Source organism: Aulonocara sp. 'chitande type north' Nkhata Bay, linkage group LG12 (genome assembly GCF_057382095.1).
Source record: "Aulonocara sp. 'chitande type north' Nkhata Bay isolate Kocher_YH1m ecotype deep benthic linkage group LG12, A_spYH_male_GT1.1, whole genome shotgun sequence".
In the NCBI taxonomy this organism is placed as follows: Eukaryota; Metazoa; Chordata; class Actinopteri; order Cichliformes; family Cichlidae; genus Aulonocara; species Aulonocara sp. 'chitande type north' Nkhata Bay.
The window spans coordinates 23,562,772-23,574,526 of NC_141355.1; the positions used below are offsets into that span (position 1 = coordinate 23,562,772).

The following is an 11,755-nucleotide window of genomic DNA, read 5'->3' on the forward strand; positions in this document are numbered from 1 at the left end:
AATTGTATTCAGTATTCATGCACACCGGCTACATGAACTGGAAACAAACTATGGCATCTGCACTTTGCTGTTATGTCACTTTTACAAGGAGACAACACCAAAGCTGTCTGTGAGCTGCTGGATTCTAAATCCTAGATGGATATACGACAAATCACCTGCACAAACATGTTTATGTGTAGAAAGCGCTGCAGATCAAGTGAGCTAGACCTCTGAGCCTGACATCAGTCATCTGTCATGTCTAAATTCGATCCCTAACCTAAGAGCGTTACTATTAAACCTTATGTAACCGTTGCACAATCATTTCATCACGTTGCCTTGCACTTTGCAGACCTGTCCATCAAAAGTATTAAGTGCCTTTGTGATAAGTGTCAAAGGTCACTCATTTTCCTGCTGTGTGTATGTTTCCACATAAAGCAAAATCTCCTTGGCGGATGTCACGTTGAGTTTTATTCCTCTTGAGAAAGAAAAGTGTCTGGAGGTAGTCACGGCTTCAGCAATACTAGAATTGATCTGCAAGATTGTACAACACTTTCAATTTCTGTTGAAAGGGTTGTTTTCTGTTTTCACTAAGAGGGAGCACACCACCGTTTTTGTGTGAGTAACAAGTTCTCAGAGATGGGTCTAGGTCAGTAAAAAAAAAAAAAAAAAAAGGGTAAGTCTTCCATTAGACATAATGAAAAATTCAGGCCATAATGAGTTCTTGATAAATAACTTGTCGTGTACATTTAGTCAACACAGAGTTCAAGATCATGCAGAGGATATTTTATTTAAATACAAAACTGCAATACCTGAAATACCGCCCTGGCCCTTCATCCTCAAACATCCACCTATAAGCTCTGAGGAGCATATTTACTCATCACTCCCCAGTTTTTATGTGTAACACATTTGCAGGGATTTATGATCTTTGAATCTAGAAGCCAAAGTGTAATATATTCAGACGTGTGCTGCCTGAACAAATTTATTTTGTATCCTTTTTTTTGTAGTGCTGGGTATAGTACAGTATAGATAATAGTTAAGCTCTCTGCAGGGCCCAGACTGGCCTCACACTGTGTCTAAGAATGTAAACGTCCAACACGTTCAGGGCAGTGTACGAGGAGGGTGGGGTGTGGGGGTCACACCCACTATTCTTCGTGGAGGTTATCTGGGTTTGTTGGGATCAGCAGAGGTTTCTTGAACGTTTCACATTTGTGCTGATAATTTGTCTGATACCCTCCACGATTCAAAATCCAGCTGCACATTTGGTTCTCTAGGATAACAAACAATTAGTGTTGAGAGGGGTCACGTGGCCAAGCATTAAGATGGCAGCTTAGCGGGGTCGCTCTCAGGACAGTGTACAAACTTTCTATAAAAAACCTTTGCGTATGCTGTTAGTGTGGTCTGGAATATACGGCACTGACATGTCAAAAGCTTCATCTGTGAAACAGTGTGACATCTTTACCCGAAGACAGGCGCTATACCATGAAGAAAATATAATCTGAATCAAACATTATTCAGCTTTAAATATTGTTCAGCTTTAAAGTTACTGTGCAACTGTGTAATAAAAATGTGTGCTCACGACTTTGGCCTTGAGAGCGATAAGAAGCGAAGAGACTAGAACACCCAAGGCCGATTTCCTTTTATGGAGTTGTTTTTCTGCTAATGCAGCACTTTCCTCACAACCCCCTCCTGTAAGTTTTAGAGAATATATACCCATCCTCACAGCAAATATTTGGAATCTCTTGATGTGAGCTGTTTTGAGAGCTTGTCTCTGTCTGAATAAAAGTTCACTGATTCCCCATCTGCAGCAGGTGTCCGGTTGTCTTCATTCTCCGCCAGCCTGGTTAAGTCAATTCCTCCTTAACATCTAAAAGAACCTATTTAATGAAGGAAGACGGGTTCACTTTGTGTTTAATATTATTCTATTGCTGTTGTTGTTTTTTTTATATCCTTCAATTGGCGTCACGAACAGGATCCGCTCCAGGTCAAACTGGAACGGGAGGGAGGACATCGGCCGTGGTCTGAGTGAACGGAGTTTGGACAAAAGCTGTGTACACACAAAAAACAAGGTAAGCAGACCTTTTATTTCTGCTATATTGAACATTATAAAAATACTTAGTGTCCAAACTCCTAGTAATTCATAACCAAAATTGTCTGGCTTACTTAAGGCTTGTTGAGAATCAGACAAGTGAATAAGAGATAAGTGAATAAGAAATAAGTGAATAAGTGAATAAAGATAAGAGTGAACTGAGGTCTGACCACGGTTGCAGCCGACGGGTTTGCTCTCCGGTGTCGGATACATACCTCAGCAGGTCTGGGACCTTGAAAGGGTTTATTAGTAACGCCTTTCTAAACAAATTAAAAGGTTAAAGGCCTTGAGAATATTTTTTAGTAATATTCTCTAAACTACAGAAGGGTTAGGAAGGCCCAGAGGACTTTATTAGAAAAGATCCTCTAAAACTTAAAAAAGAGAAGTACTGGTTGGAGTCCATAGGAGGGGTCCCTTTGATCAATAGGAGAAAACGGATCTCTTCTTAAAACCCCGATGATTTTAGTGTTTTAAATGTTTTGATGTTCTGTTTGATATTGGACACACATAAATACACGCTGAATGCTTGCTGTGGAACACTGGGCAGGACAGTTTGGTTCTCCGTTGTTCACAGATTACACAATTAAAGGAACTAGGTTCCTCTTTTGGTTAAAATAATACACCACACATAGAATTTTTTTACACATTTATTACATACATAAGGAGGGTAATGAGTGACTGCAGGTAATGTATGAAGTGTGAATGAGACGTGTGAACAAGGTGACAACCAACTAGCACCCCTATCAGGAAGCTCTAGGCAAGGTTACCCGCCAGACTCCGGTTTGGTAGAAGCTTGGTAACACCTGAAGGGATATTTCAGTGCTGACTCACCTTTAAAGCAGCGCCCCAGCTGATTAGTGCCTAACAGAGGCAGAAACCCAGCTGGCCCAAATTCTCCTTTAAAAGCAATAAAAGAACACTCCTCCATTGACAGTAAAATGGATGGAGAATTAGATCGAGAAACTAATGATGATGGTTGGGGTCCCGGTGTTATTCTTAGCACATTGGGAGAACAATTAACATGTGTTGAGACAGTCATCAACTCCACACACCAGCCTAAAGAAGCAAAACAGCTGAAAGATGCTTTTAAATTAGTCAAAAAGTTAGGGGTAACCTCTTCTGGCATATGTCTATGCGGGCCCGTGTGTAAATAGAACATAAATTACCGGTGTGTGTAAATAAAGTGTAAAATAGTGGTATAAACTGTCTGTTGAATTTCTCCTGAGTGTTGAAAAAAAGGAAAAACTCTTTTCTGCTCTCTCTGAGAGAGGGGCTGTGTGTGTGAGACAGGAAGTGTGCATGCCCATAGAAGGAAAGAGATGAGGTAAACTCTGTGCAGATAGACCGAAGTAAAAAAAAAAAAAAGGAAAAGGGTCTCTCTCTCTGTCTCTGTGAGAGGAAAAAGGTGGGGGCCGAGTGAGCCCGCGGGGCCGAGCGGGTCCGCGGGAGCGAGCGTGTATGCTGTATGAGGAAGAAGGGAGTGAGAGGGAGCGAGTGAAAAGAGTAATCGAGTATTTGGTGATTTTTTTGTTATTTCAGAGGCACTGGGTAAGAGTTTTGACTTTAGCTGTGAGAGTTGTGAAAAGAGCAGGTTTTTCTTTTGTTGTAGACTGTGAGTAATCGGTGTTTTTCTGCCTATTGTGCTGCGTGGAAGACACAGAAGTGTAGAAATGTTTGTGGTTTATCTTTGTTTGACGTTTTATACAGACTTGGTTGATTCAGGGTGATTTCTCCCGTTTAAGGGAGGAGTTGCATTGTGGTTATGTTAAAGCTTTGCTGTAGGGGTATGTGTGTGATTTTGTGCTGGCTTCGCATGTTTAAATGGATGCATAGAAGTTTGTCAGTGAGAAATTGTTATGGTGGGGTTTTAAAGTTAGTAAAGAGTCAAACAACGCCCACTGTTTAAAAAAGGCCCAAAACATCATAAAAGACACCTCACATCCTGGCCACTCCCTGTTCGAACTGTTGCCCTAAGGCAGACGGTACAGGGCAATCAGAGCAAGGACTAATAGACTCAAACACAGCTGTTATCCAACTGCAATAACACATCTGAATACTACAAAAATGTCCACCATGCCACTCTTGTGTTAATCTATGCACGGTCTGAAGCATGACGGTGGGAATACTTAGTATTTTAAGTATTCTATCTATTTTATTGATTGAATTTTATTGTTTTTTTATATTTGATATTACTAGGGATGATGCAATGATCGGGGACCATTCTTAATGTCGTCGGTCTCATGACAATGACAATAAAGTTTTTGATTTTGATTCTGATTCTGAAATACACCCTCCTCAAGAGTTCAATGATTTAGGCAGTTATGTTTATACAAATACTAAATGTATGTTTAGTGTCTTCATACAGGTGTTTTTTCTTAACCTGGAAGCCTGAGTACGGCAGCAGAAGACAGGCCAAGCTTTGGCTAAAATTCACGACTGGACACCAGAGTTGTCCTCACCCCTCCCGGTAAAACAAAAAAGAGAGAATGTAGTTTGAGGCGGGTTTTTCTTGCTGAACTGCTCTGGGTGCTGTGTCCCTGAATCTCACCAGTGTTAACCTCTGGCGGAAGACATGGAGAAAAGGAAAAGATGTTCCTGGTAAATCACTGAAACAAATAAAACCACACACAACCAGAGAAAGATATGAGAAGGGTGAGGAACAGACACATGTGCGTGTTAGAGACATGCCTCGTTTGAGAAAAAGTTAAAGTAACCCATATAAAGACGCACCCATACATGCAATGAAGAAACAGCTTACATACATGTGCACGTACATGCAAGGTTAAAGTAGCGACACTTAACATACACCTGTTTTTAAATGATATAGTTTATACATTACTGACAATTAAACGCTTTGGGTTGCAGGACAACAACGTAACGTCAAAAGACAAAGACACTGGTCTGAGGATTAAGTGAGGACACGACAAATTTAGTGGTTAAAAGGGTCGACTTGGGACATGTTTTTGTTGATTGTTTAAGACAAATGACTACTGAATGATAGGAAATTCCTTTTTAGGTTTCTAAACAGGATCTTAAGAATTTTAACACGTACCTGTGTTGTCCTGTCAACTTGAGGGGTTATGAGTTGATTATATGGTGAAAAGAAAAAAAAAAAAAAAAAAAACAAAAACAAAAAGGGGGGAGACGAGATCTCGTTGTTTCTCCCCTCTCGGGATAACACAGCCAACACAGCACAGCCAACACAACATCATTTTCCTGTTCGCCTGTTTTGTTTTGTTTTTGTTTTTTCTGAGAGCCGAAGCTGACCTGGACTCCTACCCTCCCCTCTACCATCGTTGCCCTCTCCGCGACCATCTTTGACCCTTTGACCCCTGAAGGCCACAGCAGCTGGACTCACAACAACAACTTGAGGATGTCAACAGTGCTGCAAAAGAGTGATCTCATGCAGCAGAGACGGAGAGCACTAAACCTAAAGCCCGTTTCACTACACGGGGGAAATTCCCAGGCTGCGTCAGCTGACAGAGCTGTGACGAGACGCGCATTAAGCCCGGAGGAAAAGGGACGGTGAGCAGAAGGATGCTGACCTCTGAGAAGAGCCGAACAGCAGAGCTGCAGAAGGCAGAAGCAAAAGGGTCAAGGTACAAGGAGAAGATGCAGGCAGCTGCAACAACGGATGAAAACAGACCCAAAGAGGAGGGGAGGACCCTAGGCCATGCGTCAGGCCGCTGGTTTACCTAAACTACAGAACAGGAAGGTGATGAACACAAACATATACCAACACACGAACACACACTTCTGCATGCGCCTACTTAGAATGAAGGGAAACACACACATGAACACTTATGCACTTGTTGAGGGAGCAAAAACTGATACATACCCATGCACTAAAATCAAAATGTTGATTTAATTTACTAAGAAGTGACACACAATGCTCCAGCTGCTGCAATGAAGAATGCTTTACTGACAAAGGCTCAATGCTGCACACAACAAAGTCAAATACAGAATTTGCTATAATAATAAGCCCAGAGGGCATTTGTGTGGTCTGGGGAGCAGAGTCCGGAGCGGTTTGGTTATGAAAATGATGCCCGTGCGAGATATCTGGGGCTTAAGGCCTCGACTTAATTGTTTACTCTACACTAAAAAGAAAAGAAAACACTCTGAGCAGTGGTGCAGAGTGAAAACGAGGAATTAACAGTGTGAGTTTTATTTCAGAGCGCCACGTCATTGTGATGGAGATTTAATAAAGGAGGAACACACGGACAAAGAAGAAGAGAAGGGGGGGGCAGCCCTTGAACGCGATTGCCTGAGGCATTAAAGTTCTGTACTAAATTCTGGTTTCCAGTGTGAGAAAAGTCACGCAGTGCCAGTAGTAGAGCTAGGTTGAGTGATGATTCTAAATTACTGTAAGTAAATCATCGTACACCGTTCAAGTTTCATGAAAACGGGGATCTAGACTTTGTTGAACCCTAGGCAATTTGAACAGGTAAAAGTCGAGTGACCAAGTAGCAGTTGAATAAAAGTCATTGAATAAGTGTTGAAATAAACTGGCAGAATTAAGAGAATTAAAACATTTCAAGAGCTCAACTTACTTAATGGTTCAATTTTGTTTCACGAACGCAAAACATATAGGTTTATGAATATGAAAAGGTTGAGGTGGTGTTGATTTGACTCTGTGTAGGTTTAGGTTGGTATTTTTATTGATGGGAAGAATATTCAGTGACAAGTCCTAAGACCCGGGCGTCTGCATTTTGTTTTTGTTATTTTTCATTTTATTTTGTTTTATGTTTACTGATTTTTGTTTGTGAATCTTTTCTTTAAGCAGATCTGCACATCGGAAATTACAAGCATTACACGTCGGCGAGAAAATTGTTGTAAGTGAGTTTCTCCGCATTGAAATGGGTTCTGGAGGAAACACTTGTGGGGACAATTAGAAACGAGAGTCCCTGTTTAAAAAAGGATTCAGCGAGGTAATCCAAACTCAAGTTCTGGTTTCTTTTTGAGATGACGTCATTTTGCTGAGTGTGGAAACTAGATGCGACGACAGGTTTCACTATCAGCAAAGAACGGATGAATGGATGAAAGACTGGGAATAAAAACAAACGGACTGACTGGTAAAAGATGACAAGACTTGACCATGACTCAAGGTTAACCACCTCCACCTAGATAGGATAAAAGGGTGGATGAATTTATGTGGGTTTCTTTTACAGGAGTAGAAGGATGACAAAATATTCGAGGATGAGTGAACCTGTAAATGCCATTTTTGTGTCTTGTGTTGCTTACAGAGGTAACTGCGCAGCGTTACCATTTACATTTTCTTCCCTACAGGGTTACAGTTTTAATGTTTTTCTATTACAGGATTTCTGGGCGGATGTGTGAAGAAACGATGTTTATGGGTTAGGAGTTGGGGATGCTATTACACTGTATTCTGGTGAGAGTGTTGGGGGAGACACACCCTGTCTTGAAAACTGTGATTCTTTTACAGGAAATGTTTTATAGCACCTATGGAATGAGGATGTCTGACTACGGTCAATGTGCTGCTAATGTTTGCTTTGCTTTGGTGAGAGGGGTGCAGTAGAAAACAGACAAGTGACATGACAACAAGTAATAATAACAGATAACAAATTTGGGGACAGTTTGACCTAGAGCCCACTAACTGGCCATTAGGGGCTCTTTCTCTCATTGCCCAAAGGGTGAATAAAGCAAATTGTGGCAATAATAGTGATTTAATGATTGGAGAAACCTGAACATGATACTTGTCTGTTGAGCTGAATCGTTTATTACTCTTATGATTTTCCGGTGGGACTATGAAGATTTTTTGGTACAGATTGCAGGTTGTTGCTCTTTAACTCCTAGAACACGCCCTTGGCGAGGTGAGGGGAACTGGACCACCTTTCTCTGACCCATCATACTCTATTAGACGACATACAAGCTAAGTAAACATTTCTTGGCCCTTTCCCCCTGAAATGACAGGCAGGCAAAGATGTTGCGTCTTTGTTTGCTTCCTGGCCCTGGGTCTCATTCCCATTGGCATAATCCTGATCTGTGAAGGGCCCCCGACACTTGTGACACCTTGAAGTTCAAAAGCTTCGCCCACTTCTGACAGTCCCAATCTGACAAATGTAGCCCCTAGGGTCTTGCCCACCACTTCCTCTCCAGTTTTACCATATTCACTTTTGAATGTCCTTAGCAGTTACCGTTCTGAGTTTATTTTACGGTTGATTTATTCTTTCACATTTTCACGTTTATATCTCTCATTATTATAGTATACTCTGTACTCTCCACATTTTTATCATTACTTATGTTTTTTGATTGCTGAGTTACAGGAACTGTTAATTTTGTGTCACTACCCTGGTTGCACTAACTCGTTGTACCCTTGTGTGCAGGACAGCTGTTACTGCTTTCATCGGGAACCGAGACTGCTTGCAGCCGACCCCTGGGCAGGGTGGTGCCTGGACTCTTTTCTCCTCATCTGCAATGACAGATAAAGACAAATGAAAAGACCCGAGGAGTTTTTCGAGCCAGGCTTCGACACGTCTCTGTGTTCCTTTGAATGTTACTTATTTTTGTGTGTTGACCCATTTAAGATGGGTCAAAAGGGGGATTTGAAGAAAATATAATCTGAATCAAACATTATTCAGCTTTAAATATTGTTCAGCTTTAAAGTTACTGTGCAACTGTGTAATAAAAATGTGTGCTCACGACTTTGGCCTTGAGAGCGATAAGAAGCGAAGAGACTAGAACACCCAAGGCCGATTTCCTTTTATGGAGTTGTTTTTCTGCTAATGCAGCACTTTCCTCACAACCCCCTCCTGTAAGTTTTAGAGAATATATACCCATCCTCACAGCAAATATTTGGAATCTCTTGATGTGAGCTGTTTTGAGAGCTTGTCTCTGTCTGAATAAAAGTTCACTGATTCCCCATCTGCAGCAGGTGTCCGGTTGTCTTCATTCTCCGCCAGCCTGGTTAAGTCAATTCCTCCTTAACATCTAAAAGAACCTATTTAATGAAGGAAGACGGGTTCACTTTGTGTTTAATATTATTCTATTGCTGTTGTTGTTTTTTTTATATCCTTCAACCATCAACGTCCGACACAGATGCTAACATGGCTAGCATAGCTGAAGTTTTGGATGAACTCAAATCACTCCGGTCGGATTTTGGAGCCAAGTTGGACAGCATCGATATAAGACTGACTGGGATGGCGAGCGCAGTGACTGCACTGGAGGGTAAAGTCTCGGAGGTAAAGCAAGACATATTGAACCAGGGGGCTCATATCGAAGAGGCCGAAGCCCGCATTGCCGAAGTTGAAAGCACACTTGAGAAAACAGAAACGTCACTGAACTCGGCTATCAAACGAATCGCACTTCTTGAAGCCAAAAGAGATGATTTGTAAAACCGCGGACGACGAAAGAACCTGCGCATCTTCGGCATAAAAGAGGGAGCAGAGGGGCAACAGTCACTCTTCGACTTTATTAACATCATGCTACCCAAGTGACTGGGGCTAGCGCCCGACAAGTCATTCACACTGGAACGAGTGCATCGCACGCTTGCCTCCGGGAAACCAAACCAGAACAGAGCGGTCCTTGTTCGTTTCTTAAAATTCCAAGAGAAGGAACTGGTATATCGGGAAGCAAGAAAACAACAAATTACACATGATGGGGCCAAGATCACATTTGCACAGGATCTGTCTGCGGAGACGGTTCGGATCCAACGGGGATTTCACCCGGTTGTCAAACTGTTTATTGATATCAATGCCTTCCGTGGATTCCAGCACAACCCATGCAGACTCAGAATCCTGTACGGTGGAAAGATCCACCTCTTCTCAACACCTCAAGAAGCCGAAAAATTCTACAAGAATCTGCTGAAGGAAACAGCAGAGGTTGCTCATCACCAGTGAGTCGGATAAACAACAGGTTAACCATTAAGACACTCCATAAGACTGCCTCTGCTTCAACATAACCGACCAGTAATTGAGTCACTGATAAGAGACAGATAAAATTTTGAGCTCGAATTTATGTGGGACTTATGTTACCATAACTGGGCGTTTTTAAGCGCATATTCGTTCTAAGTTTGATTGCAATCGTTTTTGGGTTGTATATTAACAACTGAACCTCAACTAAGTCTTTTTGTTTTGTTTTGTTTTGTCCTACCAAGGGTAAACTTTACTTTATTATGGGGGAAAAATCAGTATCATTATATGGTTAGTGTACACTGTCTGATTTATGGGGTTTTGGAGAGGTCGCGTTGACTAGTTACTCCTCAGTGATGTGGATTAACGCCCTCCAAATAATTTGTTCAAGGGAGGGGGGAGACATTTCCAACAAGGAAATGCAAATGTTCAATCAGAAATTGTTTACAAGTTCTTTATCTGGTATGTGTGTGAATGTATGTGCAAACCTGCTTCTTCAATTTTTCCTTTACTTTGTTTATTTAAGTGAACAGTCTGACAATATTTTATGGAGAGGACAACTAAAGAAAACATTTTGAACGTTAACATTACGACCTGGAACGTTAGGGGGATACGGAAGTTAGCTAAACTGAAACAAGTATTAAACCGACTAAAACATTTTAACTCTAGAATTATTTTCCTACAGGAATCTCATCTTACTGCATCAGAGATACATTTATTAACCAAAAGATGGCAGGGTCAGGTATATTTCTCTTCTTTTACTAGACATGCCAGAGGAGTCATTACTCTTATACATAAGTCAATCCCATTTCAAACTACGAGGGTGATTACAGATCCAAACGGGAGATATGTAATTGTGCAGGGCCGTATCTCCATGTTAGAAATAAACCTGATAAATATCTATGGCCCCAACGAGGATAACCCATCCTTCTATGAAAATCTATTTCTCACAATATCAACCTTGGAGGGCCTTTATATCGTAGGAGGGGACTTCAATTGCGCCCTGGACCCTAACCTGGATAGGTCGTCTCAAATTGACACTACTCATACCCAGACTAGAAAAATACTTTTTAACTATATGAAAGATTTGAGATTAAATGAGGTCTGGAGAACAAGGAATCCAAATAACAGGGAATTTTCATGTTATTCTAGTTCGTATCAAAGTCATTCGCTGATAGACTACTTTCTTATCTCTACAGAGTTACTACCTTGTGTTGAGAACTGTTGGTATAACAGTATTGTGATTAGTGATCACGCAGCAGTATGTCTATCAGTTAGATTGGGCGAAGTTGATCAAGGTGTAAAGCGATGGAGGATGCAAACATTTTTGTTAAAGGACCCATCATTTGTCAAATTTATAGAAACTTGCATTGATCAATATTTTCGAATAAATAAAGATGAAACCACAGCTAGTATTAGGTGGGAAGCATTTAAAGCTTACATAAGAGGGGAAATTATAAGCTACAGTAGCAACAACAGTAAGCAATATAACCAAGAATTAAAATCGTTAGAAAGACAAACTAAATCTAATGAAACAGAATTTTACCAGAGCAATGATCCCACTAAACTAAACAATCTGACTATTCTAAGAGCCAGGTATGATAAATTAACAGCAGAGAAAGTGGCAAAAAGTTTAATGTGGACCAAACAATATTTTATGACCAAGGAGAGAAGGCAGGAAAATTATTGGCCTGAAGGATAAAAAAGATGCAAGCAGAAAAGGCCATCACCCATATAAAGTCCAAATCGGGTATTATAACAACAGACCCTTTAAAATAAATGAAAATTTCAGAGAGTTTTATCAATCTTTATACCAATCTGA

General features: G+C 40.9%; 1 long non-coding RNA gene across 1 annotated transcript; it reads left to right on the forward strand.

Moving 5' to 3' along the window:
* Positions 1 to 1,465: 1,465 nt before the first annotated feature.
* On the forward strand, positions 1,466 to 8,953 carry LOC147317503 (uncharacterized). The gene is made up of 2 exons (XR_015131846.1): positions 1,466 to 1,819; positions 1,949 to 8,953. It is a non-coding gene; the product is annotated as an uncharacterized LOC147317503 (long non-coding RNA).
* The last annotated feature ends 2,802 nt before the right edge of the window (positions 8,954 to 11,755 follow it).